Source organism: Lissotriton helveticus, chromosome 10 (assembly GCF_964261635.1).
Source record: "Lissotriton helveticus chromosome 10, aLisHel1.1, whole genome shotgun sequence".
NCBI classification, from domain to species: Eukaryota; Metazoa; Chordata; class Amphibia; order Caudata; family Salamandridae; genus Lissotriton; species Lissotriton helveticus.
The window spans coordinates 702262704-702288695 of NC_136071.1; the positions used below are offsets into that span (position 1 = coordinate 702262704).

General features: G+C 44.0%; 1 protein-coding gene and 1 pseudogene across 2 annotated transcripts in view; both read right to left on the reverse strand.

Annotated features, from left to right (window-relative positions):
- Positions 1-25992, reverse strand: part of LOC144784466 (uncharacterized) — a 249944-nt gene that overhangs the window by 24914 nt on the left and 199038 nt on the right. The window contains exon 6 of one of the 2 annotated variants that reach the window (XM_078663250.1): positions 13421-13486. The exons of the other annotated variant lie outside the window; for it this stretch is intronic. The gene's annotated coding sequence lies outside the window, so the exon portion shown is untranslated. The remainder of the gene's footprint in view (positions 1-13420; positions 13487-25992) is intronic. 2 annotated transcript variants of the gene reach the window in all.
- LOC144785256 (aurora kinase C pseudogene) lies at positions 6355-8223 on the reverse strand (annotated as a pseudogene).

Consider the following 25992-nt stretch of genomic DNA (forward strand, 5'->3'; position numbering starts at 1 on the left):
TTTTCTATATTTGTGTGGGACTTTTATTGTGTTGTGTTTTAACTTTATTACTGTTTGTGTGCTGATTAAAGGCTTAACACAGTGCCCCTAAACTAAGCTTGACTGCTTTTGTGCTAAACTACCAGAGGGTTAAGCACAGGTTGATTTAGTTACTTTTTTTTCAACCTGACAGGGATTGTGGTTGTTACTTGAGAAGGGTCTTCACCTACCACTATCAAAAACCCAATTTCCTCCATACTTCAGTTCACTATTCAAGTTACTTGCTTTGTACGCTTGTCTTGCCAAGGTAGCAAAAGGAAACAGAGAGGGTCTAACTCAAGGTGCAGCAAGGTAATAGCAAATCAGATACAGCATAATATAGTATTTTCGAAACTATGACTGTTCTAGTGACTTGGGATTTATTATAGAAGTTAGTGTGGAATGAAACCCACAAAATACCTCCATGTCTCACTGCTTTTCCTATGCCTATCTTTAACCGCCTGCCTGCCAGCCCCCATCCTCCTGGCATCAATTCCGCCCCCATACTTTTTGGTCCCTGAGAAAATATTGAGGATGGTATGATGAATTCCTGAAAACGTTGTCCCAAGTAATCATACAAAAAAATCAGCATCTAGACTGATCTCACTGCTGAACCAATGCAATACATTTTGTAATTGCAAAACCCAATGCATTATGAATCACTGTTGTTTCCAACCAGTGGGTGATGAATGATTCTTGCAACAACCAATAACTGAGATCATTGTCGTCCTTGTATAGATTACATGAACTCTGGCAAAGACCTAAAGCTGTCTGAGGCTAACATAATGTTACATTTCAAAAGGGAGTCTGACCACACTACACGATTTACACAATGTTTTTTAAGCTATACACATGGTTGTATGTCATCTACGGAAAAGCAACATTCTCATACACACCTCTTTCACATTCAGTGCATTCTTCCCCCATCCCTCATGTAGAATGGATGGGCAAGGCCCAGTGCAGGTGTTATTTGAGCAACAAATTCATTGGATGGGTGTCAAAAAGTCCATCTACGAAATACACTGATGCATGCTTATTTACTTGACCTCTTTTAAAAGTTCAATTGGATCAAAATGTATTATTTTTTGAGAATTACTACAGAAGGTAGTGTCTACATACAGACTGGTTAGCATTTAGACAGCGTTCTTGTTGTTTCAGCAGTGCTAACTAGGATCTGGTAGGGATTATGCTGGAAACAGCCATTACAAGGGGGTTGTTTACCCGCATGCCATTACATCGCAAGCGTTACAACACGTAGCCCTTACTATGCATTTTTTTACATCGCATACGCTTTTATAACACATGGGATGTAATGGTGATCCACCTTGTTGTGAGGAAACTGAGGCACTTCTGTGTTTCCTCACAGTGACGTGCACCGTGCACTGCCCATCAGCTGACGTTATGAGGAGAGAGGAACCACAAGGAGAGAGAGGTAAGGGGGATTGGGCCTGGGGTGGGGGTTACTTTTTAAAAGGTTTAGGGTAGTGTCGGGGAGTTCTGCAGGGTAATGTTTGAGTGTTCGGACCGGAGGTAGTGTTTTAGGGTTGAGGGTTCTGTTGTGGTGTGTGTGTAGTGCAGGGTAGTGTTTTTAGGGTTTGGGGTACTGTCGGGGGATCGTGCTAGGTAGTGTTTAGGTGTAGGGACCGGACTGGGGATCGGCAGGGGGGTTGTGTTGGGGGTAGTGTTTTAGGGTTTAGGGTAGTGTTGTGGTTTGAGTGTGTAGTGCAGGGTAGTGTTTTATGGTTTAGGGTTTATGGTTTAGGGTAGTGACAGGAGGTCGTACTAGGTAGTGTTTAAGTGTAGGGAGCGAACTGGCGGTTGGGGGACGGTCTTGCTGGTGGTAATGTTTTATGGTGTAGGGTAGTGTTGTGGTGTGTTTGTAGTGCAGAGCAGTGTTTTAGGGTTTAGGGTAGTGTCGGGGGTCATACTGGGAAGTGTTAATGTAGGGAGAGGACTGGGGGTCGGGGGAAGGACGTGCACGGGTACTAAATTAGGGTTTAGTGTAGGGTAGGGTAGTGTCACTTACATTTCAACTTTTACCATGAGTGTACCTTTACCACGCATGCCTTTGCATTGTAATGGCATGCGTGGTAAAGGGATACTCGTGGTAAAAGTTTGCGATGTAATGGCATCGTTGTAATTGACAGCACGTAGTAATACCCACGTTGTAATTGCACGCGTGTTATTGGTACGCGTTGTAATGAGACATATTCGCATCTTAGTGATGCTCAATGATGGAACTTTCCTTGGTCAATTAACATCCCCACTGCAACAAAAATTAAAACCATGCCGATTTAGATCTCATCTGCTGATATGCATCACAAGCGACCATAGAGAATTTACAAGCTGTGTACGTTAACATTTTTTTACTTACACTTCAGTGATCTTTGGGAAACGAAAGTTGAACCCTCAGGTGGCTGCACATACATTCAATAATTATAATTCTCTTGGCAATAAACTTGTCAATAAATGAATGATTCATTAATCGTGGTGAAATTATTATAATTACTGCTACAGTTCGCTATTGACTGTTTCGTTAACGACTATCACATCCAACATATATTCCTGTTTGTTGGGCATACGAAGGGCAGATGACAAGAGTATTTTTTCAGACAGAAGTGTCTCTTATTCCCGGAATAGATTGCAGTTACCACATGTGTCCCTCCAGCGTGACACACAAAGCACAGAAATATGCTTGCAGAGGCGCCATCGCCTCATGTATAAATTTTGCAGTCAACAATCAATTGCATACTTGTGAGTTCTCTGCTGATGTGTGTCGAAGTACATTTCCCCATGTGTCAGAGTGGTTAGGGAAATTCGTGGTTTAACATGTGAACTACCACACAATAACAACTTTTCACTTTTCACAAATAACTTGAGGTCCTTTTCTAAACGTATAAGGATATCTAACTGATCCTGTTTAAACAAAAGAGTGGAATGAGCATCAATATACTTCAATAATAATATTTTCATGAAGATCAAAAAGAAAAAAACACATTTCTCTGATTTCTTAATTGTACATATTTGTTAGCTGTGCGCTGCATAATCTCCACACATGTATTACTATGCACGTATGTTATGTGTGATCTTATGCATATTTAAGACCGATAGTTTTGTAAAGTATCCAGACAGCTGTAAATTATGACAATATGTTATGCAGATACGAAGTCATGAGTATTTTTGTGATTTAGGTCTTTACATCAGTGGATTTTAACCTTTCGACATATCTGGATGCTCACTTAGTCATTACTGAAATCAGGAGAACCCCACTGAATCTTTATTGCAAACTAGGGGACCTAGGGGCATATTACCAACGATTAGCGATGTTTATCGCTAACGAGGCTTAGCAACGAATTTTTTTACGCTAAGCATCGCCGGAAATTATCGCAGAGATAACTTGCTATTAGCAAGGTTTATCTCAGAAGTGATAAAAACTGCCAAATGAGAGATTATCGCTGGAAAACCAATGATAATCTCTCGAAGTTTGGCGTTAGCTTGATGATAGGGGCTCACAAACTTAGCCATGATATCCACCTTCCGTAGGATATCATGGCTAAGTCAGGAAAATACCAGGTGTAAAAAAACAGTGCTAACCGCGGTTAGTGCTGCTTTTTTTTATCACTAACAGGGTTAGCGAAATCCTTGATAATAGGAGAAATGTCGCTTAACAACATTTCTCCTATTATTTTTCTCTGGAACGCCCCCTTTGCAGCTCATTAGAGATGCAAGGGGAAGCGTAGAGAAAAAGGGTGCTAACATGCGAATTTGCATGTTAGCACCCTGTTGTTGATAGGGAGATAATTTTATCTCCGCTTTCTTGGCTTTTACAGCCAAAAAAGAGGAGATAAATCCCTTGATAATATGCCCCCTAGAGAGGGACGAGCCAACAAAAACACAGGGACAGCCAATACAAGGGTCTGGTTTAGCTACTAGAGCACATGCACGCCCCGAGCCCTGGAAATGTTTGCCATGTAAATCGAAAGAATGTCAATTCGCCTAAAGGCTAAGGTTAGTGGAAGAGACTTCACATGCCATTTGACCTGTATGCACACTCACACACACACATGCTTACTTATACACACACATACACACTCTTTCACATAAATACACTCTCACCTGCACACATGCTCTCAACATACATTTATAAGCATTTTTTGCTTACCTCAGCTGCTAGGGTGGGTCATATTCCAGTTGATTGCACTCCATTTTTATTACACTAATAGTGGATAACATATTATCATTCATTTTTAGTGTTATACAAATTGAAAAAAAGCAAGGAGGTTGAAGCCCTAACTAATCTCCATAAGGACAAATTGTACCTGTGTTTCTGGCACTGATATTGCCACCTCTGAGGCCAGTGGTTGCAAATGCAGTGCCAGTGGTTGGGATGGGCAAGCCTGGGTTCCCTGCAGCTACCTCTCACGACCCCTAAATGATGTCCATGGTAAATCATACCACAAGCATCACATGATATCTCTTGAAAAGTGAAAAAAAAAATTGTTTTATTTAACACATGGAAGCTTTGACATTAGTACTGCACGTTACAGCACCACACTGAGAAGTACTTCTTAAAAGTGATAGTTTATAGACATGAGCTTAGAATAATTCCTTCCCACACCCACCCTGTTGTGGATGCCATTAGGAAACTAAGAGGCAAGACAGTTGTCATGTGAACACTGTGGGGCCTATTACAATGCCGGTTGGAAAGCCCCCGATGATCGACACCTTCGGTTTAGATTCCGACCGCCTAATTACAATGTAGGCGGTCAGATTTGAAACCAGACGGTCATTCTGACTGGATTCCGATGGGCTCAAGAAGGCTGTCGGCCAGTCTGAGACCAGCCTGTAATAGCAATGTACGGTGTTTCTGCCATTGGTATTACGGTGCTCGGTTTCCGACTGGCTTTCCATGCTGGGCCTTCCGACAAGAAAAGCCTGTCATTAAGAGTGAGTTTGGGGGCCCCTAACAGGCCCCCCTTCTCCTTGCAGCCTCCAGTTGATCCCTGCACCATGTAGCAGGCACCGTGAGGTGCCTGCCAGGCGGTGCAGGGATGAACACAACCTCACATTTCTCTATGGGAGCTTGTGCTATGGCCTGTTTATGGCTATAGCACGAGCTCATATAGGGAAATGTGAGTATGCGACCGCACCATGTGCGCTTGCATCATGATTGGGCAGTTGGGACCACCAACCGGAGGTCGGTTGGTCCCAATTCCGCGATTATGTTGTTATGAGGCAAATTCGACCAACATCATAACTGACCGCTGTGTGTGGCCCAAATTGTTATAAATAGAGCAACAATATAGTCCAATAAATGAAACACAATAGTTTTTTGTATAGCTGGCAGGGCCGGACTGGGATCACAAACCAGCCCTTGCAATTGCGTTTGATCGGCCCGGGGGGATGGGCTGGGGGGGCTGTATGGCAACACTGTTGCTGCGCTTTTGTTACAAGGGGATGATGTTGCAGCACTGCTGCCAAACCAGCCCCAAGAAACAAAAACGTCTCCCACCCATTCCAAACCGACACCCACCTTTCCGGCACACCGGGGAAACGCCTGGTGCCCACAAATGCCAGTCCGGCCTTGATAGTTGGAATTCTGAAGGTGCTTTTCAGGTATTTGAAGGTGCTCTCATATGAAATAGTGTAGAAAAAGGAAGATTGGTGAACAAAATATATCCCTAAGATCATACAATTAACTAACTTAAGGGAAACACCACATTCAATCCAGGTTTTCTGGCTTCCCTTTGTATAAAGTGGCCACCAAATGGGTACATATTTATTTTATTTGTTGCTTTCCTGAAGACAATATTAACAAGGACAATATTAACCATCTCTGAAAGCAAAACATTAAACTTACACAGTGAAAAAGCCACCTAGTAAACACAAGAATTATATGGCCTCCTCGATGTCAGACAACTCATCTGCTTTATATTCTTTGCCTAATCACACCATTCAAACAGGACTTTACAATGTTAATTATATACAGTGTATTTACATAGATTGGCATTCTTCCTTCACATTCACAAGTGACAAGTGCATTGCAAGGACAACCATAGAAGCCTAACATGACGGTAGTACAGATTATTGCACTTTACCAAGTACAATGAGATAATGCAAGTCACATTAAAGGTCATAATACAGCCCTGAAAATTAGTTTTTCTTATTTTTTAAGGACACTGATTGACAACTACTTATGTGCTCGAATTTCAGCTCAGGCTGCTAAAAGTCAACCTTGGAATGCTGCAGGAAATGCGTTCCACTGCCAATAATTGTGATGAGCTTGTTCCAGCAGGTGCAAATGTGTGCAAGATTATGGCCCCGTTTTAAGATGGGTCACTGTGAAGGCGTTACAGAATTCCTTTGACTTGTGGGACACTTAGAGGAGTTTACTACAATCCACGGGTGTTCCATCACATCCTTTAAAGACAGCCTTTGGTATGGATTATGTTTCAACAGCTTTGAGATCAGGTCACGAGCGCCATCAGACACAGATGAAGGAAACTGATATTCAACCTTGGAAATGCGCCGGTAGGTTTCCTGATGCGAGTCAGCTTCAAAAGGTGACTTTCCAACAAGAAATTCATAGCACAGCACACCAAGGGGCCCATTACGATGTCAGGCGGATTGCCCCTGCCAGGCTGGTGGGGGCAATCCACCCGACATCGTTGCACTCAAGACTCCTCGCCATATTAGGATGGCGGGGGGACCTCGGCGGACGGAAAGACCGTCCGCCGCTTTTCCGCCCCGGTCGCCATGCGACCGCGGCGGAAAAGGAATAATATCTGATAGACACCTCCAGCCATATTAGGATGCCCTTCCTGACATGCTTTTCCGTGGCGGCAATGCCGCCACAGAAAGGCATGCAGAGACTCCCTGCGGGGGCCTGTTGCGGTCCCCCCGGGAGTCTGGGGGGTGGGAGGTGCACATGGGGGGGTACCATAGCCGCATTTCAAAGTGCAACATGGCGGGCACCGTGTGGTGCCTGTCATGTTGTGCTTTGAAATGCACAACGTGCATCTTTACCATTGCCGCGGGCGGCGCTTTCTACACCGCTTGTCGCAATGGTAAAAACACAGGATGCGCCCGCCTGTGTGGGGGGCGCATTCTAATGCTCAAGGCAGGACCGCCGCTCCTATGGCTGGCGGTCCCATTTTGCACGAGGATGGCGGGCAGGCAAAGTCCGCCCGCCATCCTAATGACCCCCCAAGACTCCAGAGATCCACTTTATCGTCATGCATTTTAGCTTCAATCATCTCAGGAGGCAGGTAGTCTAAAGTACCGCAAAGGGTACTTAACCGGGATGAGGGTGCATGCACAGACCAACCAAAGTCGTCAATCTTCAGCTCTCGATTTGAGCCAAGCAGTACGTTCTCAGGCTTGATGTCCCTGTGAATGACCTTCTTCGAGTGGCAGTAAGACAGTGCATCTGCCAGCTCTGTGATGTACGCAGCAGATCTTTGGTCATCAAACATCTTATTTTTCTGGAGCTCTCTGAATAGCTCTCCACGTGGTGCATATTCCAAAATAAGGTACACTCTGGTAGCATCATGGAAGTAACCATACAGCCTTAATATGTTGGGATGCCTTAAAGGAGACTGGATTTCAACTTCTCTCCTTAGCTGATGTTCAACTCCTGCCTTTTCCAGCTGAGATTTGAAGAGCACCTTCAATGCTAGAATGAATTTGCTTTGCTGCTCACTGGCAAGATACACATTGCCAAACTTTCCTTTACTCAATGGACGTCCTATTTCGAAATCTTCCAAACACCACTGTTTCTTTTTTTCCTGGTCACAATGATGGTCAGTGCCTTTCAGATCAGCCGATTTAGGATTCTGAGTAGGTTGTTGCTTTTCCTGTTCTGTTGTTTTTGAAGGCGGTCTACATGCTTGTGGATTTGGAGTAGTCAAGTGGGAAGGCTGAGGTCGCACTTGTGTTACTGGTTTGGTGTCCTGCTGACTTTGTGTCACTTTAGCCTGAACAGTAGGTTTCTGATTGACAGAGGCAGTTTTTTGAGTTTGTGGATAGGACACGCTGTGCACCATTTGATGAACATAAAATCCTCTGTGGTTGAAGCGCCCCACTATGGCCACTACTTTGAGGCTTGTGCGTCACAGGTACACGTTTTGCATCACCACCAGCTGGTGGCATATTCTCTGCAACTCCGGTAGATCCATTTTGATTTTCCTTGCCATGCCGGTCCATGTAAGCAGGCTACAACGTAACTTGCGGGAAATTAGAAGCCCGCGTCTTGATCAATATTTTAATCCAAAATTTAGAACACGGAAGATGGCCGCGCCTGGTCCGCTGCCTCTCTCTCTCAAGGCCGCACCAAGGGTACCTATTTGTCGCTTCTTTTTACCTCAAAAGTTAATACTTCATTTTTATCTCGTTGTGCATGGGGGTAGAGAGAGATTGGCATGCAAAATCCATATGAAATCTCCGCCCATTATGGGCTTGAGGCTCCAATTGGACCTTCGAGCTGAGAGCCAGACTTCAGGCTCAAAACTAGCTTAAGCTTTCAGCAGTTTGCCCACCAGTAAGGAGATTCCTCCTAAGTCATTATCGATATTTGGGGACCCCGTCCTAAGCAATTTCGATGATTTGACCAGCAAAACAATACACAAAAATATATATACACGCATTCAGCAAACAAATTATCAAATAGAAAAAATGTAAAATGTATATTTTAATGGGAAGGTTAGAGGGTTTTTAAATTCGATTGAGTCCATCCATCATTTTTATTATATTCTGTGTTATACTGAGGATACTAACTTCATTTTTAGTCTCCAATTTCAACTTCCTTCACATTTGCCATACTTTTTAAACTTTTCAATATAACATTTTGCTTTTTATTTATATACACTTTATTATTCTGTTAATATTATTTAATTTTCAAATCAGTCCCGGACCCCCTGAGTAGATGTCTGAGAATGCCAAAGATCCCTGGATCACAGGTTAAGAACCACTGCTTCAGATCAAAGTTTGATGTTGCTGACACGCAAGTTAATTATTATATTCTGTCAGTTTATCACACTCGTCCAAAGTAGGTGGTGAAAGCATGTTAATGTTATGAATCTATTGTGGTAAACTACGATCAGAGAATTAGGGCAGGATTACCATTTTGCTAGTGAAGCTTATATCCACCAGTGTGATGAAGATCGGCCTGCCACCACACCGGGAGTGGAAAATATGGCACATTTTGATTCCCCTGCAATCGAGGTAGAGGTTTGTCTAACAAAGTGCCTGTCTTTGGTGGATGAGTCACTTTGAGGGGTATACCTTTACTTAAAATTTCTGAAGTGCCATATAAGATGCTTGAATTTCCACTACCTAATGTGGGCACTTGTGACATACTCACAGAGTAGGGGTACATTATCAGTGGCCACACATCTTGTCTACCTAATATAGTGGTGTTTTTCCTAGCACATGGAGCGCTGTACACAACTTTTTGTGAACGTACACCATGCTATCCATGGTGATCTTTCACGGTGCTAACTCTGCCAAACTTGATGGGGGATTTGCCATTTTACTTGGGGTGGCTGTATCAGCATGACCTTCCATAGATTTAATAAAACAGCTAGTACTGAGCCAAATGTGATCCCTCATTTGGGGCAATTTCAATGAAAGGACCTCCTAATTGAGCAGGTAAGCCAGCAGAGTGGATGGAGGGCCCACCGTGTTTTTGTGGAATTTCAGTTACTGACCTCTTCTCAATCAAGCCATAAGCTTTTTTCAGTAAAATGTGACTGTGTCTACTTTACAGTCTTTCTATTTTAATACATCGGAGTTTCTAATATTCCTTTAGCCTCATTATATTTTAAGAAAAGGGACCAGGATTTTTACGCTTTTAATAAAATGGGATGGAATGAGAGAAAAGATTTCTGCTGTGTTAATATCACCACCCTTCACTTCACACTTCTTTATAATGTTTACTTCATGCCATTCATTTACATCCCATGGGTCTTGGCCCTTCATGACCTGCTGATTAACCCGAGCTCAAGGTAGAGCTGAGCCAAGTGCAGTTTCAATCAGGAGAAGGACAAAAAGCAGAACATTGCTGCATTGCTTGATACCTGACCCTCGAAATGCCAGCCATTAGCAAAGTTACTGCAGGATGGATTTAAGACGATAATATATTCTGACAGAAGTGATGACACGTTCGAAGGTGACGGTTTCTGTTATATTTTTCGCTAGATTGCATTTTGAAGCATTGAATAATATTGTTTCTTTCATAAAAAATAGTATAATAATGAATTTTTTGGCCATATACCATTAAATCACTTTGACACTTTTCACGCACTCTAGCAATGTCTGGTGACCTCTTGCTATCGGGTTATCTAAATGCATCAATCTTAGATTCTCCAATGTTTGAGAAGGTTATTTGCAAACAGCTTACTCTTTCATCAATTCTGAAGTTTTTTTAAGCATTGGCTCTGTCATATGGGAAATAAATCATCACGATTACTATTATACATCGATTGACATTGTTTTATGCTACTTTTGACCTTTTCGTTAGCCTTATTAAATTGTAACCTATATTTTGACCTTCATCGTCCTTCCTTGACGTCTTATTCTATATTTAGAGAGACTCAAGGTAATAGGATCCGATTCATTCGATATTGTTTTCCCTGCTCAATTGCCCCTGCTTTTGTAGAATGTTTAAACTAATGGTGTTCATACTTGTTCACGTCGTGGCACACATTGTAAAAATAAATAAGTGTGCCCCTTAGAATGACTAGCACATTTTCTCACAAGGTTTAGTTATGTCTTTTAGAAATGCAATTAAATACATGATTGCCCATGAGCTATTCGCAACCCAGACCCCCAAAAGTCTAACAGTATCCACAGTGGATGCTTTAGCCGACATGCCGAGAGGGACCTTGACTAATATTGGATCTCCGCTCCCACTCCCACTTTGACACCTACAGGACAAGAGTGACAAAACATTGCTGATGGCCCTTTAGAAAGTGTCTCCGTTTAACTCTGTTTTCTCTCACTGAAATACACCACTGCTTCCAGTAGGCGCTGGCCTTGACAAGCCCCCAGGGTATAGTAAATGCTCTTCTTGTCCAGAGCCCCTCCCCTGTGATCAATTCACTCCCACCCCTACCACCAAGGGAGGCCTTACCCACAGTTTGAAGGAGTTTGGTTTAAGGGCACTGAATTAGTGATTACCTACACAGAACTTGAAAGAAACTTGTGTACTAATAATATTGTAAATTCTCAGGCAACCTTCCTTATAATTCTGAGTACACAGGGAGAAAGCTGGGGCATCCTATGTACTCTGACCAAAGGAGAGTATTGTGTAACTGAAGAATATAGATTTGTATTCATGGTTTTTGTCTGAAAAATGTTAGGAAATTTGTGTCCAATAAGTGTGATTAGCTTGTGTAATTAGACTTCCAGTTTATAAACAACACATGTATCAACGATATTGGAAAATACGGATGTCTCACAGCTTTGATATTTTGGAAGAGTATGGGTTATGAGTGGTATGAATGAATGAATGGTATACGAATTTGGCATACATCTTTAATACATATATGCATATTTATGTTGTGGAGTTCATTAATAAAATGTATGAATTTTTGATAATTTCCCATATAATTATGTGAATTAAGCCTTACTATACCATCATACACAGAATTATAAGGATGTTGCCTGAGAATTTACAATATTATTGGTCTCTTTTCCTGTCTCAGGAACTGATCCTTGAGAGCAGGGGTCCCCTCTTATGTACATTAGCAACTTGTGTTCTTACTTTGGGGAAAAGTATCATCGTTTTTGCATTTTTAAAACACTATCCAATCCCATGTGGGCCAAAGTTAAAAAAGCACTCCTGACATGTTTCACTCTCATTAGACTTCAGCACGGGACAATAGCTAAGTCCAAACACAAGAAAGCACATTCAATGGCATTTGGTTTCAAACCGCATTTACAAAGATAGGAAATATTGACCACACTAAAAATTATATCCAGATGCCAATAACATCTGCATAACTATGATATGTTATAATAATCAGAGTGGCGAACAGAGAAATTCAGCTAACTTATTTCCCTCTAGCTTGACAAGTAATCAAAACTGACAATGTTGCCTTCCTGGCATCTGGAAAACCATCTGATGTATGTGCACTCAATAAGTAGAACATATCATAAAAAAACATAAGATAACATAACACAACCTGACATAACATAGCATATATTAAGGCTGATCAAATACAAATGTAGGAAAACATTGAAGGGGTAAGAAACAGTGGCAGTGTTATAGTACAAGCATGGGTATAGGTTCATCCAACATAGACTTGCAAATAGCTCAGGCAAGTATGGTAATCAAGGGCTTAGCTCTAATATGTGTAGTCAACTAGTAAATATAGCATAAGCTAAGGTGCATGTATACACAAACATAACTAAAATGCTGGGGTCAAGCACATAAACCTTGATTCTAGACTACAACCATAATCAGTCAAGCAGAGTTCACATGTTACTGTCGCTCAGCAAAATTCTCATAAATTTGTCCTAGTGGAATGTCTAACAATCAAAATCCTGGCCTCATGAAGGAGCCGGAAATGCTAAAAATTCAGGAATTCCCCACCTTACTGGAAAAGCCAGAATCCAATGTAAATATGTAAATAGCAACAGGATTTTGAGAAAAAAATCTTGTTTTCTGCTCTTTATATGTAAAGAGGTTTTTTATTCAAACTTTGTACTTCCATTTCTTTTTAATCAATTTGTTGTTATTCCAGTAACATGATGATTATACTGAGGCATACAAAGTGCTGTTCTCTTTAGGATTACATAGAGAATGCAGCTGTTTGCCTTATGGTTATATGAATTGCACTGAGCAACAAAGGAATTCCCCAAAGGAAATGTGTGAACTGTTTAACAACTCAATCAAGCACGAGTACAATCAAAAGATGAACGAGACAAATGGAGTGAAAAATAAACAAAAAACAAATCTGAAGGGTCATAAATCATGGTAACAGGAAAAGGTTCATTTTGGAAAGCGATGGTAAAAATCAAGAGAATGAAAATAACAAAGGGATATTGAAAAATAGTGAAAACATGGCAGACAGAACAAGTCTGGAAGCTGTATCCATACAGTGCTCATGAGTTGAATACATGTCATGGGAGCCTTTTGGTAAATGATAGGTATAAGATTAAAAGAAGGCTCAAAGAGGACCAATGGCTGGAGAGCGGCAGTGAGACTCGTGACCAGCCTGAATTTACTGAGTGCTCCTAGTCAAATGTTTGCCTTCAAACTTGAAACAAGTTGTAGAGCTTTATCTTATGAGGAGACTACAATTTGGCTTGGTAGGAAGCCTCAATGAACATCTTTTATTACTAAATTTGACAAGCTCTGAGCAGTGCAGGTCCATGTGATTATCTGACACTATCTTACCCTTGGTAGATGGACGATACTCATTCATTTAATTCCTCCAGAACCCAAAAATATGAAGCTTTTCTCCTACAAAAACACAATTCACAAAGTCATTTATCCTGCCAAAACTCATTTCACAAAGCAAATTCACAAAGCCACTTATAAGTGTGTGTAGTAGTACTCTAGAATGCTAGTACACATACTCATAAATGCAATCCATAAAGGGCAGTAATCTAAAAATACACCAATACTATCACTGATGTGCAGAGTTCTCTTACGAGAATATATAGAAAATAGTTCGATGTTTTATTTGTAAATGTGGATTGGCTCTGCAATTTAAAATCTTGTTAGGTATTCTGTAGTTTACTCTTCATGATTCTGACGTCCATTGAGGAACAGATTTTGCAACCATTGAATGTCACTAGTGCTTTGTGCTGCTTGGTGGTAAAATACCATATCTCCAGTTCCCCTTTTTGCATTTCTGTCATTTTGATGTCATTTTGTTTATGAAATGTTACTCTATTTTTCTAATTTTGTTTGATAATTTTATTATTTTGAATTTTGACTTAATTATTGTTATGGTACTACATAAAAACTTCACACATTGCTCTACAATAAGTCTGTCTACCCTATGCCATGGCTTCAAGGAGGTTGAGCTCAGGTGCATTTACAGATTTTAAAGGTTCACCCTAACAGTAAATGTGATTATTCCTTGAGATGGGAAGTTACCCACTAACCAAAAAATCCAGGTTCTTACAATCTGTAAGGTGTGGTACATTTCTTACAGCTACCTCTTTTAAAGAATAAAAAGTACTACCTTCTGTTGCTGCTTCGGAAAAAGCAGTAATGTAAAAAAGATGGATCGGTTGAATAACACTGGTAGGTGACAGCGGGAGTTGGAATCACTTTAATGATGTTGCTTTGGCAGGTAAATGAGCAGAAACACAGTAAGGATGTGTCATAGTTCGCAACAGGGAACCTTCATCGCCCTTCACTTTGAAATTATCCTGAGGGCTAAGAAACAGATATACTTACCATACAATACTCTGAAGGTACGCAGTTTTCTTATTTCCCTGCGGTTCAGAATATTTTCCTGGAAACTTTAATTGTGCATTTCAAAAGCACATATGTACGATTGTAAGCTATAATTGACTCCGCAGTAAGTCTTAAGTTATTTTAAGAATAATCCTGCACCTTGTTTGAGCGAAGGCCCGGGCAAGGTTTGAGGAGTTCTGGAAGCTAAAGATCAGACTTTCAGAGAATGGGACCAGTGGAAGGGAAGTAATAAGAACATTGGGCCTGATTTAGATTTTGGGGGGATATAAATCTCATTATGGGATATATTATATCCATAACCATTATAATGGAGTAAACCGTCCACCGATATCTAAATCAGGCCCATAGTTTTGTGTTATTATTTATCACACAAGCCATATTTGTTAAAACATTTGTTTCATTCGTGTGGTTAGCAAAAGTCAGGCTATGTCAAAAACACAATATTAATGAAGACGTTTTATGAGAGGCTATTTTACGGAAATCCAGATTGCCAGGATCCAGTAGGATCTACATCCGGCATGTTGGGTTTTGGTATTACAATCTTCATTTCTGTGGCCCATAAATGATGTTAAAATAGCTTGGGTCTGAGGTACAGCGATTCAGAATGGTAAGACTTCACTAGTTCACATGATAGGCAAAAAGCTTGAGATTAGAAAATGAAGTGAATCTACTGAACAGTAATATGTGCTTCTTCTGTGAGATAGAAGATAATTAACTATATATGCTGCATTTTCATGCTGCGTCGAAAGTTCTCTGTGTTTTTGTATCACGATGAACTCATACTTCTCACTGAATTCAATGGTTCTAAGGACAGGTTGAAGGTCATGCCTGAATTCACTTTAAAACATCATCATTCTTTGCGTTTTGTAATTATAGCGGAACCATATAATCTATACGATTATCCTGAATACTCTTGTCAAATAGACATGTCTAATTTGTATCTTTCAGCACTCTACATTTAGCACCATGCCTGGATATATGATAAAAGGGCTACCACTGTGGTGTAGCTGCCCCCCAACCCCCCGCAGAATGTGATGAGAAGACCTGTAGTCTACCATACCTCACGTATATTCATTGGTCTTGGTGCCACTGAGGGTCTGCTCAAGGGTTGGGGGCAGCTGCTGTACCGCAGGTGCTGCTGGGGGACTAGTTACACCCCCGTCATGGTCAATCAGAGACATAGGGTCCTTCTTTACACCCCTAGGCGACCAGTCAGTTATCTTTCTTATTAACAACCTGAAAATGTGTACCTCTAGAAGAAACAGGAGCCGTAAGTATTGGACCCAGTTAGGTTAAGGGACTGCGTTACGATGATGGATGAGGTGCTCCTTGAAGATTGGGTTTTAGTGCTATTATTCTAACTGCATGAACCATAGGCCATATGTTTATGCTGAGGAGAATTGGTAGTATTGTTGTGCTATGGTATATTTTATGGTTTTATCCTGTGCATGATCTTCTTATATGGCTTCATGATGCTGAAAAATAACTGATAACTAGAATCAAAGACAGTGGTGCCTAAACGATCAAAAAGTACATAATTGCTGAGAAGTAGCTTAAGGAAAAAGCAATGTTTAAAGTTTGTTTGTGAAGGGTGGTAGTTTGCTAGTTAGCTTTATTTCACGGGGGTGCATTTTCATAATTTGATTAGATATTGGAGAATACTCTATCACCTGATTTTGTAATCTAAAATGTCTTAATGACAAACAGGCAGGAACAATGTGAATGGAAAGTCCTGGGGAGATGGTAACATTGCACATAATCTGCCATAAATTGGAGAAATCTGATGTGCTGACGTAAGACTTTTGAAGTGGATATGTTAATGAAGACATAATAAAGGAGTAGTATGAGTCCTGGGTTCAGATTTAGAGGCTCATTAGGATGACGGGGGGACTTTGTCCGCCCGCATCCTGTCGGAATTCGGGACCACCCGCCATAAGGGCGGGGATCCCGTGGGGGGTATAAGAATGTGCCAGCCATAGTGGTGGGCACATCCTGCATTTTTAGCATTGTGGCGGGCGGTGCTCTCTGCACCGCCTGCCACAATGTTAAAAATGCATTGATGCATTTGCATAAACAAAGCGGCAGGCACCGCACTGTGCCTGCCGCTTTGTTTATGCAAATGAAGGGGGGTACCACAGGTTCCCCCGTGTTCACCCCTCACCTCTCCTTCTCTCTGGGGGCCCGCAGGGGGCCCCCAGAGTGAAGACTGCATGCCTTTCCGTGGCGGCATCGCCGACGCAGAAAGGCACCTAAAGACGCCCTTCATAATATGGCTGGCAGTGTCTATTAGACACCGCTACCATATTAAACCTTTTCCACCGCGGTCGCAAGCCAACCGGGGCGGAAAAGCGGCGGACGATCTTTCCGTCCGCCGCGGTCCCCCCCCCGCCATACTAATATGGCGGGGGGGAATCTAGGTGCGGATGGCGGGCGGATTGCCCCCTCCACGCTGGCGGTGGCTACCGCCAGCCTGGCGGGGGCTATCTGCCCGACATCCTAATGGGCCCCTTAGTTCCTAATCTTGAAACCAGCATTTAGTGAAGGATTTCTTGATGAGGCAGCAGTTGACAATGGCTTGCTATAGGGATTTTTTTTCCAGTCTGTCAATGTCTTGGCTACTTCTGTTGTGTTAGTCCAAAAAACATGCAGTTCACTAACAAAGGTGGAGTTTTGTTTACCTCTAGATATTATGGGGTATATTCACAAGAACATGTGATAACTACCGCAAGAGTAGCGTAAAGCAACTTTCAACATCGCAGCCTATCACGGGAAAATAACCCTGTGTCAACGTGGAATTCACAACATGGCAGTAGCATGCGATAGACACCAGATAATGTGGCAAATGTCCACATGAAAATCAACACCACGCCGCAAAAATGCGGTACGAGAACACAAAAAAACTTGCGATGAGGCCATTGCGGTACAAAAAGTAGCGAAAACCAGCCACAGGCCTGCAAATCCCACATGTTTGGCAGGACAATGCACCATAAAAGCCAAAGAAAAAATACACCAGAAACAAGCCAAAGCACATAACAACATGGATGCACCCTGACCCAGCGCAGAGGTGTACTCGAACCCCACAACCCCCACAGACTACCAGCAAGGAACAACTGGGTCGGGGAAGGCCAAGGAGAAGAGGGAGAGGAAGACGGGTGCAGACCGCAGGAAAACAAGACCAGAGTCACAGAGATGACAGAACACTACCAGCAACTTACCCACGAACAGACCACCTGGACTGCAGTCGGAGTGCAGAGGAGGCCAAACCAGGAGGCCAATAGGTGCCGGCATGACGTGACTACCTAAACCATGCACCAACCCGCTGCAAGAACGCAGCAACGGTGACAGGAGGTGGCAGTCCTGCACCACTGGAGTAGCAGGAGGAAACCCAGTCCACAGTCATCAGTGAGGAGACGGTGCAAGGAGTAGGGAGCATGGACACAGCTCGAGAGGACCTGACACAGCCTTAACAGGGAGTACAACAAACAGGGACTGGAGTGACGGGGAGATGGGCACAATGGCATACATGCACAACGAGGTGTAGCACACTGCACACCCACAATCACCCAGAATGATGTTCCAGATCCCCTTGGCACACTGCAGCACACACACATAGCACAAACAGCACACCCACATTGACGACAACGTGGAACAACGCGCATAGCCGACACTGCAGAACAGAGGACACAACTGGTTTCGCACATGCACAGAAACATGCCTACTACATCTGACAGAGCAGAGCCGGAAACTTTGAAATGGAAATGTACGTGTACAACCTCACATCCGTCATGTAGTCCAAATTTACGCTGTCCCGCAGAAGAATCCAGCACCCCCAAACAGTCACAATGTACATTGCCATATAGTCTGCATGCAAACCAGCATAATTCGCAAACATACATGTCAACACAAAGTCAACATGCACCTCCCCTTCACATCGCAGAGGGGCACATAACACCTTCAGCAGAGCGCAGAATGCAACACATCAGTGATGCCTGAGAGGACCACCACACCATCAACACCCACACCCTACAAAAGCCCATGGATATCTCACGCAACTCCCCACCAGGACCCGGCCAGGCAAGCTACTCAGGGGGGAACACTGAGCCTGCAACATACCACACAGCAGGAAGCACCCGCAAGCACAGCTGGCTCACCACACTTCACCCACCCACACATGGCACCAAAATGCCATGTGTCAGCACGCCAAAAGGTGGTCGCCCCGCAGGTGTGATCCGAACCCATGGCATGCCAACCAGGACACATACGTAGGTGTCTATCACCCTTCAGGGCCCACCCACACCCCACTAAGGAGACCCACACTGCCATAGAGATGCATGCAGATTCATATTCACAGTACGAACCACACCCAGGGGTGCTCAAATAGCAGTCACACACCCATGTTGGCTATGCATACAACGGCCTTAGCCACTCCCCTTACAAATTGAGTGGGTGACGACAAAAGCTACATGTCCAAGCTCCAACCCGCTGCCTGCAGTGACATGTCTGGGTCCAGGACCCTCAAGCATACAACAAAACCACAGGGACGCACGCAGATATCATGTTGAACTGACTACGGGCATATGCACCCGGCCCCTTTATTAGCAGGGCCACATGTACAGTGACACCTGTGCTGGATGTGTGTGGGGTGAGTGTAAGCCATTCCGCATGGAATGTCATGTGATGGCAAACACTTCAACATTGGACACCAGTGCAATGGAAACAGAAAACAAATGCATAACAGAGTAAACTGCTGAGCAACATGGAATGAGCCGGACAAAGTCCAGAAGACAGCCAACATGCAAACAGAAAAGCCCGTGAGTTTCAGTGCACTGGGGTTGGGACACTAGAGATGAGCGCGCTCATGTGAAGAAACGGTCTCGGCTGTGTCCCTTCGATATGTTCCTGATGCAGAAGCAGTGTGGTGTGTTAGACTTGGATCATCTTCCCCATCAACGTCTCAGGGGCCCCACACTGTTTGAGGTGACATAGCTGCGCATCAGCTCCACAGCGCAAAACACATCGCAACGGACAATGGCCTGTGGTGCACTGAGTCACTGGCACCTGGAGTGCTGAGCAGGGTATCAGGCTGATAATGGCATCCACGACAGGCCTGAACCACTCCGTAAGTCTGTCAGGACCACCTTTTCAACTCTGGCAGATGGCGGTTGGTGGTGGTCCTTGCGGTGATGTTATGTGCCTCCTGCAGTGATGCGACGTCTGGGTCGGTTTGGATTCGCTTTGGTGTGTGAGAACTGGTGGGACACATTTGGCCCCGGAGGCTGCGTACAGCACAAGGCCACAGAGAAATGTTGTTGATGACCCCAAGGCCTTCGCTTCAGGGGCCATCCAATGTCTCCGGAGAAGGGGTCCCGGACCTGACCAGCACAGAGTTAGCGGCTTCGGATGCACTGCAGCCGGCAAAGGCACCCCGCCACGAGACGCTGACATGCAGTGCAGTCAGATGGGCCATGCGACCTGAGCGGGTCACCATCAATGTCCGAGGTGTATGTTGCGGATGGTTGCGTGGGACAGAGGAAGGTGCCCTCCAGGCCATGATGCCGAAAGGTTTGATTTCATCTAAAAGCAGCAAATGGAGGAGTGAAATGTGACAGCCTCGTCGCCACCGCCAATTCAGTATCAGCTACATGAGGATAAAAACTGACCCCTAGTTCATAGACTCAGATGCCACCAAAGTTTGACCAGAGAGTGTACATGAATGTCGGGGAACAGACTTAGTGGTCCCAGGGATGAAAGGGGATACAGTCTGCAATGATGCCGTAACACTGATATGAATTCCACCATTAATACATCATGACTCTGTGACCTACTCGACCGCAGTGTAGGCCAGAGGCAGTGGTCAGCAGTGGCCCACAGCCATGTGTCGGTGGCTCGTGATGCACAGCGCTAGTGACACCAGGGCAATTGTCGGTAGTGTACGAACACCTACGTAACGGCAATCCTTTGCTCCTCGTCAAGATGCAAGGCATCATCCTCTGTTGCCTCTCCTTGCGTGCAATGGTATGTAATCTGCCTTTGCATACTCAAAGTTCCGTTTCTAAATCTGTGACCTACTAGAACGCAGCCTAAGCCGAGAACAGTGTAGACTGGAGGCAGCGGTCAACACAGCCATTCACCGAGTGTCACCGGCATAGGTTGGTGGCCCCACCGGCCTGTGTAGTTTAGGTTCAGTTGCACCACATGTTCGGTCACCTCTGTGACTGTGACCTGGCTTTTGTCTGGACTGAGCTGCATCTTCCTCTTACTCCTCTCCGTGCGACCACTGGTGTGGACTCTGCCATTTGTGATTCGTGACTAGGTGCTGGATGTGTGACCTACTGGTCTGCAGAGTAGTCCTGGTCCCTCGTCCATGTGTTGCCTGCTGGCATTGAACAGGGTTTGTGGCAGCATGTGTCGATGGCTGGCGTTGAATGGGGGTTTGTGGCGACATGTGTCGCTGGCTGGCGTTGAACAGGGTCTGTGGCAGCACATTTCGCTGACCAGCGTTGAACAGGGTTTGTGGCAGCACGTGTCACCGTCTGGCGTTACAGGGTTTGTGCCAGCACGTGTCACCGGCTGGCGTTGAACAGGGTTATTGGCACCACGTGTCGCAAGATGCCCATATGGAACTATGCCTCACGGATTGAAGGGAGTCTGGTGCTGTGGCAGCTGGCCCGGATTTGGGGTCACTGCCATTCATCCACTGTAGAATATGTCAATGAGGAAGGAGTAATGTGGCCCAGCGTTGGGGGGCCAGTGATGGTCTGAAAGGCTGGCAGGGTCGTGGGCCTCGGGCTTGGAGATTACACAGGCACGTGGTTGGCCCTCTTTGACACAAGCCAGTGTCGGCTGCTGATCAGTGTGACCTGGCTACACAGGGTTGGGCCTGACGGGTTTGTGGTCCAGCATCCCGGGGTATGGCAGGCGCACAGGATCTCAGGCAACTCTGCTAACAAGGACAGCATCAGCCTCATGGCGGGTTAGGAGGTGCCACTCTAGCAGAGACGTTGGGCATTTTGGAACAGGACCACGCCCAGGGCTACGTGCTTTTTATTCACACCCCTACACTGGCCTGGCGTACGCCGGGCCATCCCACTCTGCTCACGCTTATGGGGGCGTAACAGGCAACATTTATGCGAGGACCCCCACTGGCTGGGGTGACATGGTTGCTTCCACTGTCCACAACACTCCATACACCAGAGGTGTATGTCGGCCTGGATATGGGTGTGTTCTGCATACTTTGGTCTGTCCAGCACATCACCGCCACTCTTGGCATTGTGTACTTTCCTAATCATGGGTCTACTGCATCCTTCACACATACCTGGTTGCCACCTCTCCCCACATTCTGATATTGTGTGGCTGAGGTGCCATGCCGTTGTTTGGTCATGTTCACGGCTTGCCCAGGTTACCATTGTAAGTAGTACTATTGTGTCTGGTGGGTGGGCATGTTATTGTGCATGTTGGTTGTGAAGATCCCACAGTGTTGGGATGTTGCCTGCACATTGATGTGTGATGTGCGCTTCCTGTTGCGCTTATTGTGTGCTGTGTCACCAGGGGGCACAGGTGGAACATGTGTGCAGTGGATTTCCCCCAACACATACATGCATCCGGCTATGGTGTATGGTCCTTGCTTGGTCTCTGGCGGTTCATGTGCATTGTGTTGGACGTATGGGACCTGGAGTGCCAGGGTGATGGTGATGTTCAGGACAGGTGTGGGGGACTTGGATGTGGCTCGCTGTGAGAATCCTCTGACTCTGGCAGGTGTTGGTTGGGGTGTGCCAGGGGCCAACAAGTACAGCACAGCCAGCAGCTTGGTGTAGGGTGGGATGTTGGTTGCCTGCTGTGTTGGTGCCGTTGCCCTGCTGGGCAATGATGGCCAGTATGCATCGGATGGTTGTCCATTTCAGCCTGTAGTGGACAGTGACATTGTCAGATGTTGGGCCTGTGAGGCAGGTGCATTTCCTATGGGCCGCTGTCTTTGTCTGCCTACCTCTGTGGTGGTCCCGGGGGGGGTGCTGGGTGGGTGTTGTGGCCCTCTTGGGTGCCTCGGCTGCGTGATATGTGGCTCCATGGCATCTGTTGCCCTTCCGATTGCGCCCTGGGCTGTGCACCCTTTTGTGGTGCAGGCTGTGGTCCGACTTTACACCAGGTCATAGTAGGTGTTAATTTTCTGCTGCTAACGTGCCTTACCTCGTGTTTTGTGTTCTTATCGCCTATCTGGCTGGTCGTTGTGAATGTTGAGGTGTCGTGTATTCACGGCTTTTTGCACGGGAATGCTTACTCTGGACCTTATTAGCGATGGTTGAAGAGGTCCTCTGTGGCGATGGCTTTTGCGGCTGCTATCGTGGGAAAACTGGCGCTGTGGGCTTTTAGCATCAGCTTGTGAATGGTGTAGTACATTTATCACGACTTGGGCTGTGCTAAAGTGCCGTTAATTCTGCAATAGCTCCTTTTGAATATGCCTCTGTGTGTTTTAATAGTTGCCTGACAAACTATTGCCAGCAAAACCTTTGGCAACAAAAATATTGCCAAAGAAATAATGAGAACACAAATATTGGTTGGGTTGTTATTTGTGCCTGACATGAGGCCCGAGCAAGTAACAGGTCCGCAATTCTATCCTTTCTGGGACCAAGTACTCCATTGTAGCACTTAACTCTCTCAGGGTAGCAAAGCAGAGCAGAGCAAGGCCTACTCAGGGGAGGTTGTGTCGGCTAGTAAACCCATTGCTGCTACCAATGTAAGAATTTGAAGCATTAATTGTGGGGGTGAGAATGCACTCAAATATTAATCACAGTATTTGTCTGGGTGAACCACTGAAGTCACTAAATAAACCAGTACTTAGCCCCTTTGTACCTTGGCACAAGGCAGTCAAACTTAACTTAAAGGTAATGTGTAAAGTATTCATGCAGCACTCAAACAGTAATAAAATAAACACTCAACATAGGAACAATCCCAAACCATTTACGAACAATAGAGAACATGTTATAAATAAATTAACACCAGAATGACAATAACCCAATAAACAGAACTAAAGATATAGATGTTTAAAGTTTAAATTGAAAATAGCTCCAAAAAGCACAAAGCACCAACCACAGATATCTGGTTGTGCTAGACGAGATCAAATTGAAGAGTTGAGGCTGGCTGCGATGGAGAGCGGATCATATACAAGATCCAGGGTCATCCCAGTGCAAAGTTATTTCTATGACTTAGAAACGTTTATAGAGAAAAAATGTTTGTTGATGAGTCATCACAGGGGCAAACTTCAAGCTGGATCCAAAGTGGGCTTGATGACGGCGGGTTGGGGAGGTCAGTGACCAAGGGTGGAAAGCTCTGAATGGGTGAAGTTTGAAGTGTGAACCCAGAGTTGAGGCTGGCTGTGATGGAGAGCGGATCATATACAAGATCCAGGGTCATCCCAGTGCAAAGTTATTTCTATGACTTAGAAACGTTTATGGAGAAAAAATGTTTGTTGATGAGTTATCACAGGGGCAAACTTCAAGCTGGATCCAAAGTGAGCTTGATGACGGCGGGTTGGGGAGGTCAGTGACCAAGGGTGGAAAGCTCTGAATGGGTGAAGTTTGAAGTGTGAACCCAGGAAGGCCTCCATGGGTTTCTGCTCAGCGTTGATTTTGATTTAGCCCTATAGATTTGCACTTGGAAACTTTTCTAGGAGTCAGATTTCCTTCAGCAGAGCAAACCAACAAGCTGAGGTCTACCGGTGATTTGACTTCGACAGCAGTAAGTCTTGACAGCAATCCCGATCTCCGTTTGTTCTTCAGGGAGACAGTTGGCATAAAGTTTCTAAAACCCAGCTTATGCAGTGTCTAACACCAGCCATGGTTTCAGGGCCTGGGAGCCACCACTTGGAGGTTAGGACTCACTCCAATAAGAGACCAGTAGCAGGCGAGTTGGTACTGGTTAGCTTGGTAATTACAGTAAATGGGCCTCCAGAAGTCTGATGTGTCCTTGTAGCTCAAACAGAAGGGTAGTCAACTATCCCTTCAAGTCACTTCTGGACTCTCCAGTTCTAGGCAACCAAGTAGGCCCAGTCTTTCTTAAGGTTTTTCGGACAGCAGAAACAGTCCTTCTTCTGATTCATCATAGTTCCAGGCATGTTCTGATTATAGGTCTGTGGGGTGCAATTTTATGCCCAGTGATAGCCAATGGGTGGAGTGATGGCTGTAGTCCACCCCCTAAACAAGTTCTGGTCAGTTCCTCTACCCACAGTGGGTTTGGTGCAAGCTTGACTAGAGAGATAATAAACTGCTGTTTAGCGCCAAGATACCTTTCGGGGTGAACGTGCGCTTTACAAATACACATGTAATGTTATGTTAGAGATAACAGGGAGACAGGCCTAGGTATGAGCATTATCTGCCAGTGACAGGGTAGGAATCCTTTGAATTTCAGGAAGGGGATGGACAAAGAACTCAGGTGATCCTTTCAAGGGAGGAGTCTGCCTCCTAAACTCTACGGTCCCTTCATTGACTCTCTGTGAGAAATACACATCTCACCACAGAGGAGCTATCAGTGGCCACAAAACGGCTAGAGACTGTCAGGAAAGCCGTTTGGATTTAGGCGGGAAAATGAAAACCTGCTAATAGTGTTAATTCTAATACATTAATAGGTTCACCGATAAAATATCGATGACATAAATATTGATGTTCAGAATATCGAAAAATATATATAGTCTACAAAAATATTGACTCTCATACCTAAACAGGTAAGTACAAACATATCAAATCAAAAATATGGATGTAAAAAGCATAGATGTCAAAAATATGGATTTAAATATATATATAAAATACAATAATATATCTATATTAAATATTAATATTAATGTTAACAACATTATTTAAATTCAATATACATTTTAACAGAATATAACACATACAAATAATTTAAAAAGATAAACACACAAATGTAATAATTTATACATATCTATATATATTTACTTTAAAATTATGAATACACTATTATCGTTCATTTAGTTTAAAATCTTAAAATTATATATAAATACTATATATATATATATATATATATATATATATATATAAATCAATAATTTGAAATATATAAAAATTATTCTATGATAAATAAAAAAATTAACTACAAAAAAATATTTAAACATACATTTCCTAATACAATCAGTGCAACAGTAGGGAAAGTATTGCATAGCAAAATAATTAGATTTACTATTTCAACTCCAGTGAGTGCAACAGTAGGGAGAGTTTTGGATGGTGGATGGGTAAGAATTACTATTTCAACTCCAGTGAGAGGAAAAGTAGGCTAAGTGTTAGATAGCGGAGTGGAAAAAAATGCTATTCCCACTCACAAGAATGCAACAGTAGGTAAAGTGTTGGATAGCAGAGGAGTAAAAATTACTAGTTCCACTCCAAAGAGTGCAACAGTAGGGAAAGTGTTGGATAGCGGAGGGGTAAAACTTACTATTCCCACTCCAGTGAGTGCAACAGTAGAGAAAGTGTTGGATAGTAGAGGTATAAACATTACTATTTCCACTCCAGTGAGTGCAACATTAGGGAAAC